Here is a 20572-nt window from a genome sequence, read left to right as displayed (position 1 = left end):
CTCCACTCCACTCAGCCTGGGTACATTCACTCCACTAAGCCTGGGCACTTCCAATCCCACTCTGCTGGGAACCTGCACTCCACTCAGCCTGGGAACCTCCACTCCACGCTGCCTGGGCACATTCACTCCACTCAGCCAGGGCACTTCCAGTCCCTCTCTGCCTGGGAACCCCAACTCCACTCAGCCTGGGCACCTCCACTCCACTCAGCCTGGGCACATTCACTCCACTCTGTCTAGGCACATTGACTCCCATTCAGCCTGGGAACATTCACTCCACTCAGCCTGGGCACATTCACTCCACTCAGCCTGGGCACTTCCAGTCCCACTCTGCCTGGGAACCTGCACTCCACTCGGCCTGGGCACCTCCACTCCACTCAGCCTGGGCACATTCACTCCACTCAGCCTGGGCACTTCCAGTCCCACTCTGCCTGGGAACCTGCACTCCACTCACCCTGGGCACCTCCAATCCACTCAGCCTGGGCACATTCTCTCCAGTCAGCCTGGGCACATTCACTCCACTCAGCCTGGGCACATTCACTCCACTCAGCCTGGGCACATTCACTCCACTCAGCCAGGGCACATTCACTCCACTCAGCCTGGGCACTTCCAGTCCCACTCTGCCCAGGAACCTCCACTCCCACTCTGACCTGGAACCTCCGCTACTCCTCTCCACACCCGGCTCTCCACCCGACTCGCGGGGGCCCACTCTTAAGCCCTCCCGCCGCAAGTTATAGGCCCTTTGCCCGGGCGGAAAGTGAACCGCGGAACTGTGTCCCGCCATCAATTCTCGTCCGATCGGAACGCGGTTTGGACCCGTTCTCCTGTGCGGCCTCGCAGCCCCTCCAGACCCTGCTAGTTAGCTCCAAGGGGCCGCCCCGAGCACGGGGAGGTGTGACACTTGACGCTTTGGCGCAACGGTGCCCGCGCCACGAGCCAAAAAGCGCCCCCCTCTCTCCGCGCCCATTCAAGGCAATGGGGAAACGCACGTTTCGGGCTCCGGCGGCCGGGCACATTCACTCCACTCTGTCTAGGCACATTGACTCCCATTCAGCCTGGGCACATTCACTCCACTCCGCCTGGGCACTTCCAGTCCCACTCTGCCTGGGAACCTGCACTCCACTCGGCCTGGGCACCTCCACTCCACTCAGCCTGGGCACATTCACTCCACTCAGCCTGTGCACTTCCAATCCCACTCTGCCTGGGAACCTGCACTCCACTCAGCCTTGGCACCTCCACTCAGCCTGGGCACCTCCACTCCATTCAGCCTGGGCACATTCACTCCACTCAGCCTGGGCACTTTCAGTCACACTCTGCCTGGGAACCTGCACTCCACTCGGCCTGGGCATCTCCACTCCACTCAGCCTGGGCACATTCACTCCACTCAGCCTTGGCACTTCCAGTCCCACTCTGCCAGGGAACCCCAACTCCACTCAGCCTGGGCACCTCCACTCCACTCAGCCTGGGCACATTCACTCCAATCAGCCTGGGCACTTCCAGTCCCACTCGGCCTGGGCACCTCCACTCCACTCAGCCTGGGCACATTCACTCCACTCAGCCTGGGCACTTCCAGTCCCACTCTGCCTGGGAACCTGCACTCCACTCAGCCTGGGCACCTCCACTCCACTCAGCCTGGGCACATTCACTCCACTCTGCCTGGGCACATTCACTCCACTCAGCCGGGGCACATTCACTCCACTCAGCCTGGGCACTTCCAGTCCCACTCTGCTGGGAACCTGCACTCCACTCAGCCTGGGAACCTCCACTCCACGCAGCCTGGGCACATTCACTCCACTCAGCCAGGGCACTTCCAGTCCCTCTCTGCCTGGGAACCCCAACTCCACTCAGCCTGGGCACCTCCACTCCACTCAGCCTGGGCACATTCACTCCACTCTGTCTAGGCACATTCACTCCACTCAGCCTGGGCACATTCACTCCACTCAGCCTGGGCACTTCCAGTCCCACTCTGCCTGGGAACCTGCACTACACTCAGCCTGGGCACCTCCAATCCACTCAGCCTGGGCACATTCTCTCCACTCAGCCTGGGCACATTCACTCCACTCAGCCTGGGCACATTCACTCCACTCAGCCTGGGCACATTCACTCCACTCAGCCAGGGCACATTCACTCCACTCAGCCTGGGCACTTCCAGTCCCACTCTACTGGGAACCTGCACTCCACTCAGCCTGGGCACCTCCACTCCACTCAGCCTGGGTACACTCACTCCACTCAGCCTTGGCACTTCCAGTCCCACTCTGCCAGGGAACCCACACTCCACTCAGCCTGGGCACCTCCACTCCACTCAGCCTGGGCACATTCACTCCACTCAGCCTGGGCACCTCCACTCCATTCAGCCTGGGCACATTCACTCCACTCAGCCTCGGCACTTTCAGTCACACTCTGCCTGGGAACCTGCACTCCACTCAGCCTGGGCACTTCCAATCCCACTCTGCCTGGGCACATTCACTCCACTCAGCCTTGGCACTTCCAGTCCCACTCTGCCAGGGAACCCCAACTCCACTCAGCCTGGGCACCTCCACTCCACTCAGCCTGGGCACATTCACTCCACTCAGCCTGGGCACTTCCAGTCCCACTCTGCCTGGGAACCTGCACTCCACTCAGCCTGGGCACATTCACTCCACTCAGCCTGGGCACTTCCAATCCCACTCTGCCTGGGTGCCTGCACTCCACTCAGCCTGGGAACCTCCACTCCACGCAGCCTGGGCACATTCACTCCACTCAGCCAGGGCACTTCCAGTCCCTCTCTGCCTGGGAACCCCAACTCCACTCAGCCTGGGCACCTCCACTCCACTCAGCCTGGGCACATTCACTCCACTCTGTCTAGGCACATTGACTCCCATTCAGCCTGGGAACATTCACTCCACTCAGCCTGGGCACATTCACTCCACTCAGCCTGGGCACTTCCAGTCCCACTCTGCCTGGGAACCTGCACTCCACTCAGCCTGGGCACCTCCAATCCACTCAGCCTGGGCACATTCTCTCCAGTCAGCCTGGGCACATTCACTCCACTCAGCCTGGGCACATTCACTCCACTCAGCCTGGCCACATTCACTCCACTCAGCCAGGGCACATTCACTCCACTCAGCCAGGGCACTTCCAGTCCCTCTCTGCCTGGGAACCCCAACTCCACTCAGCCTGGGCACCTCCACTCCACTCAGCCTGGGCACATTCACTCCACTCTGTCTAGGCACATTGACTCCCATTCAGCCTGGGATCATTCACTCCACTCAGCCTGGGCACATTCACTCCACTCAGCCTGGGCACTTCCAGTCCCACTCTACTGGGAACCTGCACTCCACTCAGCCTGGGCACATTCACTCCACTCAGCCTGGGCACATTCACTCCACTCAGCCTTGGCACTTCTAGTCCCACTCTGCCAGGGAACCCCAACTCCACTCAGCCTGGGCACTTCCACTCCACTCAGCCTGGGCACATTCACTCCACTCAGCCTGGGCACTTCCAGTCCCACTCTGCCTGGGAACCTGCACTCCACTCAGCCTGGGCACCTCCAATCCACTCAGCCTGGGCACATTCTCTCCAGTCAGCCTGGGCACATTCACTCCACTCAGCCTGGGCACATTCACTCCACTCAGCCTGGGCACATTCACTCCACTCAGCCAGGGCACATTCACTCCACTCAGCCTGGGCACTTCCAGTCCCACTCTGCCTGGGAACCTGCACTCCACTCAGCCTGGGCACATTCACTCCACTCAGCCTGGGCACATTCACTCCACTCAGCCTGGGCACTTCTAGTCCCACTCTGCTGGGAACCTGCACTCCACTCAGCCTGGGAACCTCCACTCCACGCAGCCTGGGCACATTCACTCCACTCAGCCAGGGCACTTCCAGTCCCTCTCTGCCTGGGAACCCCAACTCCACTCAGCCTGGGCACCTCCACTCCACTCAGCCTGGGCACATTCACTCCACTCTGTCTAGGCACATTGACTCCCATTCAGCCTGGGCACATTCACTCCACTCCGCCTGGGCACTTCCAGTCCCACTCTGCGTGGGAACCTGCACTCCACTCGGCCTGGGCACCTCCACTCCACTCAGCCTGGGCACATTCACTCCACTCAGCCTGGGCACTTCCAATCCCACTCTGCCTGGGAACCTGCACTCCACTCAGCCTGGGCACCTCCACTCCACTCAGCCTGGGCACATTCACTCCACTCTGCCTGGGCACATTCACTCCACTCAGCCTGGGCACATTCACTCCACTCAGCCTGGGCACTTCCAGTCCCACTCTACTGGGAACCTGCACTCCACTCAGCCTGGGCACCTCCACTCCACTCAGCCTGGGTACATTCACTCCACTCAGCCTTGGCACTTCCAGTCCCACTCTGCCAGGGAACCCCAACTCCACTCAGCCTGGGCACCTCCACTCCACTCAGCCTGGGCAGTTTCACTGCACTCAGCCTGGGCACTTCCAATCCCACTCTTCCAGGGAACCTGCACTCCACTCAGCCTGGGCACCTCCACTCCATTCAGCCTGGGCACATTCACTCCACTCAGCCTGGGTACATTCACTCCACTCAGCCTTGGCACTTCCAGTCCCACTCTGCCAGGGAACCCACACTCCACTCAGCCTGGGCACCTCCACTCCACTCAGCCTGGGCACATTCACTCCACTCAGCCTGGGCACTTCCAATCCCACTCTGCCTGGGAACCTGCACTCCACTCAGCCTGGGCACCTCCACTCCACTCAGCCTCGGCACATTCACTCCACTCTGCCTGGGCACATTCACTCCACTCAGCCTGGGCACATTCACTCCACTCAGCCTGGGCACTTCCAGTCCCACTCTACTGGGAACCTGCACTCCACTCAGCCTGGGCACCTCCACTCCACTCAGCCTGGGCACATTCACTCCACTCTGTCTAGGCACATTGACTCCCATTCAGCCTGGGAACATTCACTCCACTCAGCCTGGGCACATTCACTCCACTCAGCCTGGGCACTTCCAGTCCCACTCTGCCTGGGAACCTGCACTCCACTCGGCCTGGGCACCTCCACTCCACTCAGCCTGGGCACATTCACTCCACTCAGCCTGGTTACTTCCAGTCCCACTCTGCCTGGGAACCTGCACTCCACTCACCCTGGGCACCTCCAATCCACTCAGCCTGGGCACATTCTCTCCAGTCAGCCTGGGCACATTCACTCCACTCAGCCTGGGCACATTCACTCCACTCAGCCTGGGCACATTCACTCCACTCAGCCAGGGCACATTCACTCCACTCAGCCTGGGCACTTCCAGTCCCACTCTGCCCAGGAACCTCCACTCCCACTCTGACTGGGAACCTCCGCTACTCCTCTCCACACCCGGCTCTCCACCCGACTCGCGGGGGCCCACTCTTAAGCCCTCCCGCCGCATGTTATAGGCCCTTTGCCCGGGCGGAAAGTGAACCGCGGAACTGTGTCCCGCCCTCAATTCTCGTCCGATCGGAACGCGGTTTGGACCCGTTCTCCTGTGCGGCCTCGCAGCCCCTCCAGACCCTGCTAGTTAGCTCCAAGGGGCCGCCCCGAGCACGGGGAGGTGTGACACTTGACGCTTTGGCGCAACGGTGCCCGCGCCACGAGCCAAAAAGCGCCCCCCTCTCTCCGCGCCCATTCAAGGCAATGGGGAAACGCACGTTTCGGGCTCCGGCGGCCGGGCACATTCACTCCACTCTGTCTAGGCACATTGACTCCCATTCAGCCTGGGCACATTCACTCCACTCCGCCTGGGCACTTCCAGTCCCACTCTGCCTGGGAACCTGCACTCCACTCGGCCTGGGCACCTCCACTCCACTCAGCCTGGGCACATTCACTCCACTCAGCCTGTGCACTTCCAATCCCACTCTGCCTGGGAACCTGCACTCCACTCAGCCTGGGCACCTCCACTCAGCCTGGGCACCTCCACTCCATTCAGCCTGGGCACATTCACTCCACTCAGCCTGGGCACTTTCAGTCACACTCTGCCTGGGAACCTGCACTCCACTCGGCCTGGGCATCTCCACTCCACTCAGCCTGGGCACATTCACTCCACTCAGCCTTGGCACTTCCAGTCCCACTCTGCCAGGGAACCCCAACTCCACTCAGCCTGGGCACCTCCACTCCACTCAGCCTGGGCACATTCACTCCAATCAGCCTGGGCACTTCCAGTCCCACTCGGCCTGGGCACCTCCACTCCACTCAGCCTGGGCACATTCACTCCACTCAGCCTGGGCACTTCCAGTCCCACTCTGCCTGGGAACCTGCACTCCACTCAGCCTGGGAACCTCCACTCCACTCAGCCTGGGCACATTCACTCCACTCTGCCTGGGCACATTCACTCCACTCAGCCGGGGCACATTCACTCCACTCAGCCTGGGCACTTCCAGTCCCACTCTGCTGGGAACCTGCACTCCACTCAGCCTGGGAACCTCCACTCCACGCAGCCTGGGCACATTCACTCCACTCAGCCAGGGCACTTCCAGTCCCTCTCTGCCTGGGAACCCCAACTCCACTCAGCCTGGGCACCTCCACTCCACTCAGCCTGGGCACATTCACTCCACTCTGTCTAGGCACATTCACTCCACTCAGCCTGGGCACATTCACTCCACTCAGCCTGGGCACTTCCAGTCCCACTCTGCCTGGGAACCTGCACTACACTCAGCCTGGGCACCTCCAATCCACTCAGCCTGGGCACATTCTCTCCACTCAGCCTGGGCACATTCACTCCACTCAGCCTGGGCACATTCACTCCACTCAGCCTGGGCACATTCACTCCACTCAGCCAGGGCACATTCACTCCACTCAGCCTGGGCACTTCCAGTCCCACTCTGCCCAGGAACCTCCACTCCCACTCTGACTGGGAACCTCCGCTACTCCTCTCCACACCCGGCTCTCCACCCGACTCGCGGGGGCCCACTCTTAAGCCCTCCCGCCGCAAGTTATAGGCCCTTTGCCCGGGCGGAAAGTGAACCGCGGAACTGTGTCCCGCCCTCAATTCTCGTCCGATCGGAACGCGGTTTGGACCCGTTCTCCTGGGCGGCCTCGCAGCCCCTCTAGACCCAGCCAGTTAGCTCCAAGGGGCCGCCCCGAGCACGGGGAGGTGTGACACTTGACGCTTTGGCGCAACGGTGCCCGCGCCACGAGCCAAAAAGCGCCCCCCTCTCTCCGCGCCCATTCAAGGCAATGGGGAAACGCACGTTTCGGGCTCCGGCGGCCGGGCACATTCACTCCACTCTGTCTAGGCACATTGACTCCCATTCAGCCTGGGCACATTCACTCCACTCCGCCTGGGCACTTCCAGTCCCACTCTGCCTGGGAACCTGCACTCCACTCGGCCTGGGCACCTCCACTCCACTCAGCCTGGACACATTCACTCCACTCAGCCTGTGCACTTCCAATCCCACTCTGCCTGGGAACCTGCACTCCACTCAGCCTGGGCACCTCCACTCAGCCTGGGCACCTCCACTCCATTCAGCCTGGGCACATTCACTCCACTCAGCCTGGGCACTTTCAGTCACACTCTGCCTGGGAACCTGCACTCCACTCGGCCTGGGCATCTCCACTCCACTCAGCCTGGGCACATTCACTCCACTCAGCCTTGGCACTTCCAGTCCCACTCTGCCAGGGAACCCCAACTCCACTCAGCCTGGGCACCTCCACTCCACTCAGCCTGGGCACATTCACTCCAATCAGCCTGGGCACTTCCAGTCCCACTCGGCCTGGGCACCTCCACTCCACTCAGCCTGGGCACATTCACTCCACTCAGCCTGGGCACTTCCAGTCCCACTCTGCCTGGGAACCTGCACTCCACTCAGCCTGGGCACCTCCACTCCACTCAGCCTGGGCACATTCACTCCACTCTGCCTGGGCACATTCACTCCACTCAGCCGGGGCACATTCACTCCACTCAGCCTGGGCACTTCCAGTCCCACTCTGCTGGGAACCTGCACTCCACTCAGCCTGGGAACCTCCACTCCACGCAGCCTGGGCACATTCACTCCACTCAGCCAGGGCACTTCCAGTCCCTCTCTGCCTGGGAACCCCAACTCCACTCAGCCTGGGCACCTCCACTCCACTCAGCCTGGGCACATTCACTCCACTCTGTCTAGGCACATTCACTCCACTCAGCCTGGGCACATTCACTCCACTCTGTCTAGGCACATTCACTCCACTCTGCCTGGGAACCTGCACTACACTCAGCCTGGGCACCTCCAATCCACTCAGCCTGGGCACATTCTCTCCACTCAGCCTGGGCACATTCACTCCACTCAGCCTTGGCACTTCCAGTCCCACTCTGCCAGGGAACCCCAACTCCACTCAGCCTGGGCACCTCCACTCCACTCAGCCTGGGCACATTCACTCCACTCAGCCTGGGCACTTCCAGTCCCACTCTGCCTGGGAACCTGCACTCCACTCGGCCTGGGCACCTCCACTCCAACTCTGACTGGGAACCTCCGCTACTCCTCTCCACACCCGGCTCTCCACCCGACTCGCGGGGGCCCACTCTTAAGCCCTCCCGCCGCAAGTTATAGGCCCTTTGCCCGGGCGGAAAGTGAACCGCGGAACTGTGTCCCGCCCTCAATTCTCGTCCGATCGGAACGCGGTTTGGACCCGTTCTCCTGGGCGGCCTCGCAGCCCCTCTAGACCCAGCCAGTTAGCTCCAAGGGGCCGCCCCGAGCACGGGGAGGTGTGACACTTGACGCTTTGGCGCAACGGTGCCCGCGCCACGAGCCAAAAAGCGCCCCCCTCTCTCCGCGCCCATTCAAGGCAATGGGGAAACGCACGTTTCGGGCTCCGGCGGCCGGGCACATTCACTCCACTCTGTCTAGGCACATTGACTCCCATTCAGCCTGGGCACATTCACTCCACTCCGCCTGGGCACTTCCAGTCCCACTCTGCCTGGGAACCTGCACTCCACTCGGCCTGGGCACCTCCACTCCACTCAGCCTGGGCACATTCACTCCACTCAGCCTGGGCACCTCCACTCCATTCAGCCTGGGCACATTCACTCCACTCAGCCTCGGCACTTTCAGTCACACTCTGCCTGGGAACCTGCACTCCACTCAGCCTGGGCACTTCCAATCCCACTCTGCCTGGGCACATTCACTCCACTCAGCCTTGGCACTTCCAGTCCCACTCTGCCAGGGAACCCCAACTCCACTCAGCCTGGGCACCTCCACTCCACTCAGCCTGGGCACATTCACTCCACTCAGCCTGGGCACTTCCAGTCCCACTCTGCCTGGGAACCTGCACTCCACTCAGCCTGGGCACATTCACTCCACTCAGCCTGGGCACTTCCAATCCCACTCTGCCTGGGTGCCTGCACTCCACTCAGCCTGGGAACCTCCACTCCACGCAGCCTGGGCACATTCACTCCACTCAGCCAGGGCACTTCCAGTCCCTCTCTGCCTGGGAACCCCAACTCCACTCAGCCTGGGCACCTCCACTCCACTCAGCCTGGGCACATTCACTCCACTCTGTCTAGGCACATTGACTCCCATTCAGCCTGGGAACATTCACTCCACTCAGCCTGGGCACATTCACTCCACTCAGCCTGGGCACTTCCAGTCCCACTCTGCCTGGGAACCTGCACTCCACTCAGCCTGGGCACCTCCAATCCACTCAGCCTGGGCACATTCTCTCCAGTCAGCCTGGGCACATTCACTCCACTCAGCCTGGGCACATTCACTCCACTCAGCCTGGCCACATTCACTCCACTCAGCCAGGGCACATTCACTCCACTCAGCCTGGGCACTTCCAGTCCCACTCTGCCCAGGAACCTCCACTCCCACTCTGACTGGGAACCTCCACTCCACTCAGCCTGGGCACATTCACTCCACTCAGCCTGGGCACTTCCAGTCCCACTCTGCCTGGGAACCTGCACTACACTCAGCCTGGGCACCTCCAATCCACTCAGCCTGGGCACATTCTCTCCACTCAGCCTGGGCACATTCACTCCACTCAGCCTGGGCACATTCACTCCACTCAGCCTGGGCACATTCACTCCACTCAGCCAGGGCACATTCACTCCACTCAGCCTGGGCACTTCCAGTCCCACTCTACTGGGAACCTGCACTCCACTCAGCCTGGGCACCTCCACTCCACTCAGCCTGGGTACATTCACTCCACTCAGCCTTGGCACTTCCAGTCCCACTCTGCCAGGGAACCCACACTCCACTCAGCCTGGGCACCTCCACTCCACTCAGCCTGGGCACATTCACTCCACTCAGCCTGGGCACCTCCACTCCATTCAGCCTGGGCACATTCACTCCACTCAGCCTCGGCACTTTCAGTCACACTCTGCCTGGGAACCTGCACTCCACTCAGCCTGGGCACTTCCAATCCCACTCTGCCTGGGCACATTCACTCCACTCAGCCTTGGCACTTCCAGTCCCACTCTGCCAGGGAACCCCAACTCCACTCAGCCTGGGCACCTCCACTCCACTCAGCCTGGGCACATTCACTCCACTCAGCCTGGGCACTTCCAGTCCCACTCTGCCTGGGAACCTGCACTCCACTCAGCCTGGGCACATTCACTCCACTCAGCCTGGGCACTTCCAATCCCACTCTGCCTGGGTGCCTGCACTCCACTCAGCCTGGGAACCTCCACTCCACGCAGCCTGGGCACATTCACTCCACTCAGCAAGGGCACTTCCAGTCCCTCTCTGCCTGGGAACCCCAACTCCACTCAGCCTGGGCACCTCCACTCCACTCAGCCTGGGCACATTCACTCCACTCTGTCTAGGCACATTGACTCCCATTCAGCCTGGGAACATTCACTCCACTCAGCCTGGGCACATTCACTCCACTCAGCCTGGGCACTTCCAGTCCCACTCTGCCTGGGAACCTGCACTCCACTCAGCCTGGGCACCTCCAATCCACTCAGCCTGGGCACATTCTCTCCAGTCAGCCTGGGCACATTCACTCCACTCAGCCTGGGCACATTCACTCCACTCAGCCTGGCCACATTCACTCCACTCAGCCAGGGCACATTCACTCCACTCAGCCAGGGCACTTCCAGTCCCTCTCTGCCTGGGAACCCCAACTCCACTCAGCCTGGGCACCTCCACTCCACTCAGCCTGGGCACATTCACTCCACTCTGTCTAGGCACATTGACTCCCATTCAGCCTGGGATCATTCACTCCACTCAGCCTGGGCACATTCACTCCACTCAGCCTGGGCACTTCCAGTCCCACTCTACTGGGAACCTGCACTCCACTCAGCCTGGGCACATTCACTCCACTCAGCCTGGGCACATTCACTCCACTCAGCCTTGGCACTTCTAGTCCCACTCTGCCAGGGAACCCCAACTCCACTCAGCCTGGGCACTTCCACTCCACTCAGCCTGGGCACATTCACTCCACTCAGCCTGGGCACTTCCAGTCCCACTCTGCCTGGGAACCTGCACTCCACTCAGCCTGGGCACCTCCAATCCACTCAGCCTGGGCACATTCTCTCCAGTCAGCCTGGGCACATTCACTCCACTCAGCCTGGGCACATTCACTCCACTCAGCCTGGGCACATTCACTCCACTCAGCCAGGGCACATTCACTCCACTCAGCCTGGGCACTTCCAGTCCCACTCTGCCTGGGAACCTGCACTCCACTCAGCCTGGGCACATTCACTCCACTCAGCCTGGGCACATTCACTCCACTCAGCCTGGGCACTTCTAGTCCCACTCTGCTGGGAACCTGCACTCCACTCAGCCTGGGAACCTCCACTCCACGCAGCCTGGGCACATTCACTCCACTCAGCCAGGGCACTTCCAGTCCCTCTCTGCCTGGGAACCCCAACTCCACTCAGCCTGGGCACCTCCACTCCACTCAGCCTGGGCACATTCACTCCACTCTGTCTAGGCACATTGACTCCCATTCAGCCTGGGCACATTCACTCCACTCCGCCTGGGCACTTCCAGTCCCACTCTGCGTGGGAACCTGCACTCCACTCGGCCTGGGCACCTCCACTCCACTCAGCCTGGGCACATTCACTCCACTCAGCCTGGGCACTTCCAATCCCACTCTGCCTGGGAACCTGCACTCCACTCAGCCTGGGCACCTCCACTCCACTCAGCCTGGGCACATTCACTCCACTCTGCCTGGGCACATTCACTCCACTCAGCCTGGGCACATTCACTCCACTCAGCCTGGGCACTTCCAGTCCCACTCTACTGGGAACCTGCACTCCACTCAGCCTGGGCACCTCCACTCCACTCAGCCTGGGTACATTCACTCCACTCAGCCTTGGCACTTCCAGTCCCACTCTGCCAGGGAACCCCAACTCCACTCAGCCTGGGCACCTCCACTCCACTCAGCCTGGGCAGTTTCACTGCACTCAGCCTGGGCACTTCCAATCCCACTCTTCCAGGGAACCTGCACTCCACTCAGCCTGGGCACCTCCACTCCATTCAGCCTGGGCACATTCACTCCACTCAGCCTGGGTACATTCACTCCACTCAGCCTTGGCACTTCCAGTCCCACTCTGCCAGGGAACCCACACTCCACTCAGCCTGGGCACCTCCACTCCACTCAGCCTGGGCACATTCACTCCACTCAGCCTGGGCACTTCCAATCCCACTCTGCCTGGGAACCTGCACTCCACTCAGCCTGGGCACCTCCACTCCACTCAGCCTCGGCACATTCACTCCACTCTGCCTGGGCACATTCACTCCACTCAGCCTGGGCACATTCACTCCACTCAGCCTGGGCACTTCCAGTCCCACTCTACTGGGAACCTGCACTCCACTCAGCCTGGGCACCTCCACTCCACTCAGCCTGGGCACATTCACTCCACTCTGTCTAGGCACATTGACTCCCATTCAGCCTGGGAACATTCACTCCACTCAGCCTGGGCACATTCACTCCACTCAGCCTGGGCACTTCCAGTCCCACTCTGCCTGGGAACCTGCACTCCACTCGGCCTGGGCACCTCCACTCCACTCAGCCTGGGCACATTCACTCCACTCAGCCTGGTTACTTCCAGTCCCACTCTGCCTGGGAACCTGCACTCCACTCACCCTGGGCACCTCCAATCCACTCAGCCTGGGCACATTCTCTCCAGTCAGCCTGGGCACATTCACTCCACTCAGCCTGGGCACATTCACTCCACTCAGCCTGGGCACATTCACTCCACTCAGCCAGGGCACATTCACTCCACTCAGCCTGGGCACTTCCAGTCCCACTCTGCCCAGGAACCTCCACTCCCACTCTGACTGGGAACCTCCGCTACTCCTCTCCACACCCGGCTCTCCACCCGACTCGCGGGGGCCCACTCTTAAGCCCTCCCGCCGCATGTTATAGGCCCTTTGCCCGGGCGGAAAGTGAACCGCGGAACTGTGTCCCGCCCTCAATTCTCGTCCGATCGGAACGCGGTTTGGACCCGTTCTCCTGTGCGGCCTCGCAGCCCCTCCAGACCCTGCTAGTTAGCTCCAAGGGGCCGCCCCGAGCACGGGGAGGTGTGACACTTGACGCTTTGGCGCAACGGTGCCCGCGCCACGAGCCAAAAAGCGCCCCCCTCTCTCCGCGCCCATTCAAGGCAATGGGGAAACGCACGTTTCGGGCTCCGGCGGCCGGGCACATTCACTCCACTCTGTCTAGGCACATTGACTCCCATTCAGCCTGGGCACATTCACTCCACTCCGCCTGGGCACTTCCAGTCCCACTCTGCCTGGGAACCTGCACTCCACTCGGCCTGGGCACCTCCACTCCACTCAGCCTGGGCACATTCACTCCACTCAGCCTGTGCACTTCCAATCCCACTCTGCCTGGGAACCTGCACTCCACTCAGCCTGGGCACCTCCACTCAGCCTGGGCACCTCCACTCCATTCAGCCTGGGCACATTCACTCCACTCAGCCTGGGCACTTTCAGTCACACTCTGCCTGGGAACCTGCACTCCACTCGGCCTGGGCATCTCCACTCCACTCAGCCTGGGCACATTCACTCCACTCAGCCTTGGCACTTCCAGTCCCACTCTGCCAGGGAACCCCAACTCCACTCAGCCTGGGCACCTCCACTCCACTCAGCCTGGGCACATTCACTCCAATCAGCCTGGGCACTTCCAGTCCCACTCGGCCTGGGCACCTCCACTCCACTCAGCCTGGGCACATTCACTCCACTCAGCCTGGGCACTTCCAGTCCAACTCTGCCTGGGAACCTGCACTCCACTCAGCCTGGGAACCTCCACTCCACTCAGCCTGGGCACATTCACTCCACTCTGCCTGGGCACATTCACTCCACTCAGCCGGGGCACATTCACTCCACTCAGCCTGGGCACTTCCAGTCCCACTCTGCTGGGAACCTGCACTCCACTCAGCCTGGGAACCTCCACTCCACGCAGCCTGGGCACATTCACTCCACTCAGCCAGGGCACTTCCAGTCCCTCTCTGCCTGGGAACCCCAACTCCACTCAGCCTGGGCACCTCCACTCCACTCAGCCTGGGCACATTCACTCCACTCTGTCTAGGCACATTCACTCCACTCAGCCTGGGCACATTCACTCCACTCAGCCTGGGCACTTCCAGTCCCACTCTGCCTGGGAACCTGCACTACACTCAGCCTGGGCACCTCCAATCCACTCAGCCTGGGCACATTCTCTCCACTCAGCCTGGGCACATTCACTCCACTCAGCCTGGGCACATTCACTCCACTCAGCCTGGGCACATTCACTCCACTCAGCCAGGGCACATTCACTCCACTCAGCCTGGGCACTTCCAGTCCCACTCTGCCCAGGAACCTCCACTCCCACTCTGACTGGGAACCTCCGCTACTCCTCTCCACACCCGGCTCTCCACCCGACTCGCGGGGGCCCACTCTTAAGCCCTCCCGCCGCAAGTTATAGGCCCTTTGCCCGGGCGGAAAGTGAACCGCGGAACTGTGTCCCGCCCTCAATTCTCGTCCGATCGGAACGCGGTTTGGACCCGTTCTCCTGGGCGGCCTCGCAGCCCCTCTAGACCCAGCCAGTTAGCTCCAAGGGGCCGCCCCGAGCACGGGGAGGTGTGACACTTGACGCTTTGGCGCAACGGTGCCCGCGCCACGAGCCAAAAAGCGCCCCCCTCTCTCCGCGCCCATTCAAGGCAATGGGGAAACGCACGTTTCGGGCTCCGGCGGCCGGGCACATTCACTCCACTCTGTCTAGGCACATTGACTCCCATTCAGCCTGGGCACATTCACTCCACTCCGCCTGGGCACTTCCAGTCCCACTCTGCCTGGGAACCTGCACTCCACTCGGCCTGGGCACCTCCACTCCACTCAGCCTGGGCACATTCACTCCACTCAGCCTGTGCACTTCCAATCCCACTCTGCCTGGGAACCTGCACTCCACTCAGCCTGGGCACCTCCACTCAGCCTGGGCACCTCCACTCCATTCAGCCTGGGCACATTCACTCCACTCAGCCTGGGCACTTTCAGTCACACTCTGCCTGGGAACCTGCACTCCACTCGGCCTGGGCATCTCCACTCCACTCAGCCTGGGCACATTCACTCCACTCAGCCTTGGCACTTCCAGTCCCACTCTGCCAGGGAACCCCAACTCCACTCAGCCTGGGCACCTCCACTCCACTCAGCCTGGGCACATTCACTCCAATCAGCCTGGGCACTTCCAGTCCCACTCGGCCTGGGCACCTCCACTCCACTCAGCCTGGGCACATTCACTCCACTCAGCCTGGGCACTTCCAGTCCCACTCTGCCTGGGAACCTGCACTCCACTCAGCCTGGGCACCTCCACTCCACTCAGCCTGGGCACATTCACTCCACTCTGCCTGGGCACATTCACTCCACTCAGCCGGGGCACATTCACTCCACTCAGCCTGGGCACTTCCAGTCCCACTCTGCTGGGAACCTGCACTCCACTCAGCCTGGGAACCTCCACTCCACGCAGCCTGGGCACATTCACTCCACTCAGCCAGGGCACTTCCAGTCCCTCTCTGCCTGGGAACCCCAACTCCACTCAGCCTGGGCACCTCCACTCCACTCAGCCTGGGCACATTCACTCCACTCTGTCTAGGCACATTCACTCCACTCAGCCTGGGCACATTCACTCCACTCTGTCTAGGCACATTCACTCCACTCTGCCTGGGAACCTGCACTACACTCAGCCTGGGCACCTCCAATCCACTCAGCCTGGGCACATTCTCTCCACTCAGCCTGGGCACATTCACTCCACTCAGCCTTGGCACTTCCAGTCCCACTCTGCCAGGGAACCCCAACTCCACTCAGCCTGGGCACCTCCACTCCACTCAGCCTGGGCACATTCACTCCACTCAGCCTGGGCACTTCCAGTCCCACTCTGCCTGGGAACCTGCACTCCACTCGGCCTGGGCACCTCCACTCCAACTCTGACTGGGAACCTCCGCTACTCCTCTCCACACCCGGCTCTCCACCCGACTCGCGGGGGCCCACTCTTAAGCCCTCCCGCCGCAAGTTATAGGCCCTTTGCCCGGGCGGAAAGTGAACCGCGGAACTGTGTCCCGCCCTCAATTCTCGTCCGATCGGAACGCGGTTTGGACCCGTTCTCCTGGGCGGCCTCGCAGCCCCTCTAGACCCAGCCAGTTAGCTCCAAGGGGCCGCCCCGAGCACGGGGAGGTGTGACACTTGACGCTTTGGCGCAACGGTGCCCGCGCCACGAGCCAAAAAGCGCCCCCCTCTCTCCGCGCCCATTCAAGGCAATGGGGAAACGCACGTTTCGGGCTCCGGCGGCCGGGCACATTCACTCCACTCTGTCTAGGCACATTGACTCCCATTCAGCCTGGGCACATTCACTCCACTCCGCCTGGGCACTTCCAGTCCCACTCTGCCTGGGAACCTGCACTCCACTCGGCCTGGGCACCTCCACTCCACTCAGCCTGGGCACATTCACTCCACTCAGCCTGGGCACCTCCACTCCATTCAGCCTGGGCACATTCACTCCACTCAGCCTCGGCACTTTCAGTCACACTCTGCCTGGGAACCTGCACTCCACTCAGCCTGGGCACTTCCAATCCCACTCTGCCTGGGCACATTCACTCCACTCAGCCTTGGCACTTCCAGTCCCACTCTGCCAGGGAACCCCAACTCCACTCAGCCTGGGCACCTCCACTCCACTCAGCCTGGGCACATTCACTCCACTCAGCCTGGGCACTTCCAGTCCCACTCTGCCTGGGAACCTGCACTCCACTCAGCCTGGGCACATTCACTCCACTCAGCCTGGGCACTTCCAATCCCACTCTGCCTGGGTGCCTGCACTCCACTCAGCCTGGGAACCTCCACTCCACGCAGCCTGGGCACATTCACTCCACTCAGCCAGGGCACTTCCAGTCCCTCTCTGCCTGGGAACCCCAACTCCACTCAGCCTGGGCACCTCCACTCCACTCAGCCTGGGCACATTCACTCCACTCTGTCTAGGCACATTGACTCCCATTCAGCCTGGGAACATTCACTCCACTCAGCCTGGGCACATTCACTCCACTCAGCCTGGGCACTTCCAGTCCCACTCTGCCTGGGAACCTGCACTCCACTCAGCCTGGGCACCTCCAATCCACTCAGCCTGGGCACATTCTCTCCAGTCAGCCTGGGCACATTCACTCCACTCAGCCTGGGCACATTCACTCCACTCAGCCTGGCCACATTCACTCCACTCAGCCAGGGCACATTCACTCCACTCAGCCTGGGCACTTCCAGTCCCACTCTGCCCAGGAACCTCCACTCCCACTCTGACTGGGAACCTCCGCTACTCCTCTCCACACCCGGCTCTCCACCCGACTCGCGGGGGCCCACTCTTAAGCCCTCCCGCCGCAAGTTATAGGCCCTTTGCCCGGGCGAAAAGTGAACCGCGGAACTGTGTCCCGCCCTCAATTCTCGTCCGATCGGAACGCGGTTTGGACCCGTTCTCCTGGGCGGCCTCGCAGCCCCTCCAGACCCAGCTAGTTAGCTCCAAGGGGCCGCCCCGAGCACGGGGAGGTGTGACACTTGACGCTTTGGCGCAACGGTGCCCGCGCCACGAGCCAAAAAGCGCCCCCCTCTCTCCGCGCCCATTCAAGGCAATGGGGAAACGCACGTTTCGGGCTTCGGCGGCCGGGCACATTCACTCCACTCTGTCTAGGCACATTGACTCCGATTCAGCCTGGGCACATTCACTCCACTCCGCCTGGGGACTTCCAGTCCCACTCTGCCTGGGAACCTGCACTCCACTCGGCCTGGGCATCTCCACTCCACTCAGCCTGGGCACATTCACTCCACTCAGCCTGGGCACTTCCAATCCCACTCTGCCTGGGAACCTGCACTCCACTCAGCCTGGGCACCTCCACTCAGCCTGGGCACCTCCACTCCATTCAGCCTGGGCACATTCACTCCACTCAGCCTGGGCACTTTCAGTCACACTCTGCCTGGGAACCTGCACTCCACTCGGCCTGGGCATCTCCACTCCACTCAGCCTGGGCACATTCACTCCACTCAGCCTTGGCACTTCCAGTCCCACTCTGCCAGGGAACCCCAACTCCACTCAGCTTGGGCACCTCCACTCCACTCAGCCTGGGCACATTCACTCCACTCAGCCTGGGCACTTCCAGTCCCACTCTGCCTGGGAACCAGCACTCCACTCGGCCTGGGCACCTCCACTCCACTCAGCCTGGGCACATTCACTCCACTCAGCCTGGGCACTTCCAATCCCACTCTGCCTGGGAACCTGCACTCCACTCAGCCTGGGCCCCTCCACTCCACTCAGCCTGGGTACATTCACTCCACTCAGCCTGGGCACTTCCAATCCCACTCTGCTGGGAACCTGCACTCCACTCAGCCTGGGAACCTCCACTCCACGCTGCCTGGGCACATTCACTCCACTCAGCCAGGGCACTTCCAGTCCCTCTCTGCCTGGGAACCCCAACTCCACTCAGCCTGGGCACCTCCACTCCACTCAGCCTGGGCACATTCACTCCACTCTGTCTAGGCACATTGACTCCCATTCAGCCTGGGAACATTCACTCCACTCAGCCTGGGCACATTCACTCCACTCAGCCTGGGCACTTCCAGTCCCACTCTGCCTGGGAACCTGCACTCCACTCGGCCTGGGCACCTCCACTCCACTCAGCCTGGGCACATTCACTCCACTCAGCCTGGGCACTTCCAGTCCCACTCTGCCTGGGAACCTGCACTCCACTCACCCTGGGCACCTCCAATCCACTCAGCCTGGGCACATTCTCTCCAGTCAGCCTGGGCACATTCACTCCACTCAGCCTGGGCACATTCACTCCACTCAGCCTGGGCACATTCACTCCACTCAGCCAGGGCACATTCACTCCACTCAGCCTGGGCACTTCCAGTCCCACTCTGCCCAGGAACCTCCACTCCCACTCTGACCTGGAACCTCCGCTACTCCTCTCCACACCCGGCTCTCCACCCGACTCGCGGGGGCCCACTCTTAAGCCCTCCCGCCGCAAGTTATAGGCCCTTTGCCCGGGCGGAAAGTGAACCGCGGAACTGTGTCCCGCCCTCAATTCTCGTCCGATCGGAACGCGGTTTGGACCCGTTCTCCTGTGCGGCCTCGCAGCCCCTCCAGACCCTGCTAGTTAGCTCCAAGGGGCCGCCCCGAGCACGGGGAGGTGTGACACTTGACGCTTTGGCGCAACGGTGCCCGCGCCACGAGCCAAAAAGCGCCCCCCTCTCTCCGCGCCCATTCAAGGCAATGGGGAAACGCACGTTTCGGGCTCCGGCGGCCGGGCACATTCACTCCACTCTGTCTAGGCACATTGACTCCCATTCAGCCTGGGCACATTCACTCCACTCCGCCTGGGCACTTCCAGTCCCACTCTGCCTGGGAACCTGCACTCCACTCGGCCTGGGCACCTCCACTCCACTCAGCCTGGGCACATTCACTCCACTCAGCCTGTGCACTTCCAATCCCACTCTGCCTGGGAACCTGCACTCCACTCAGCCTTGGCACCTCCACTCAGCCTGGGCACCTCCACTCCATTCAGCCTGGGCACATTCACTCCACTCAGCCTGGGCACTTTCAGTCACACTCTGCCTGGGAACCTGCACTCCACTCGGCCTGGGCATCTCCACTCCACTCAGCCTGGGCACATTCACTCCACTCAGCCTTGGCACTTCCAGTCCCACTCTGCCAGGGAACCCCAACTCCACTCAGCCTGGGCACCTCCACTCCACTCAGCCTGGGCACATTCACTCCAATCAGCCTGGGCACTTCCAGTCCCACTCGGCCTGGGCACCTCCACTCCACTCAGCCTGGGCACATTCACTCCACTCAGCCTGGGCACTTCCAGTCCCACTCTGCCTGGGAACCTGCACTCCACTCAGCCTGGGCACCTCCACTCCACTCAGCCTGGGCACATTCACTCCACTCTGCCTGGGCACATTCACTCCACTCAGCCGGGGCACATTCACTCCACTCAGCCTGGGCACTTCCAGTCCCACTCTGCTGGGAACCTGCACTCCACTCAGCCTGGGAACCTCCACTCCACGCAGCCTGGGCACATTCACTCCACTCAGCCAGGGCACTTCCAGTCCCTCTCTGCCTGGGAACCCCAACTCCACTCAGCCTGGGCACCTCCACTCCACTCAGCCTGGGCACATTCACTCCACTCTGTCTAGGCACATT

Source organism: Conger conger, unplaced genomic scaffold, assembly GCF_963514075.1.
Source record: "Conger conger unplaced genomic scaffold, fConCon1.1 SCAFFOLD_37, whole genome shotgun sequence".
Lineage (NCBI taxonomy): Eukaryota > Metazoa > Chordata > Actinopteri > Anguilliformes > Congridae > Conger > Conger conger.
This window is presented reverse-complemented; position numbering follows the sequence as displayed.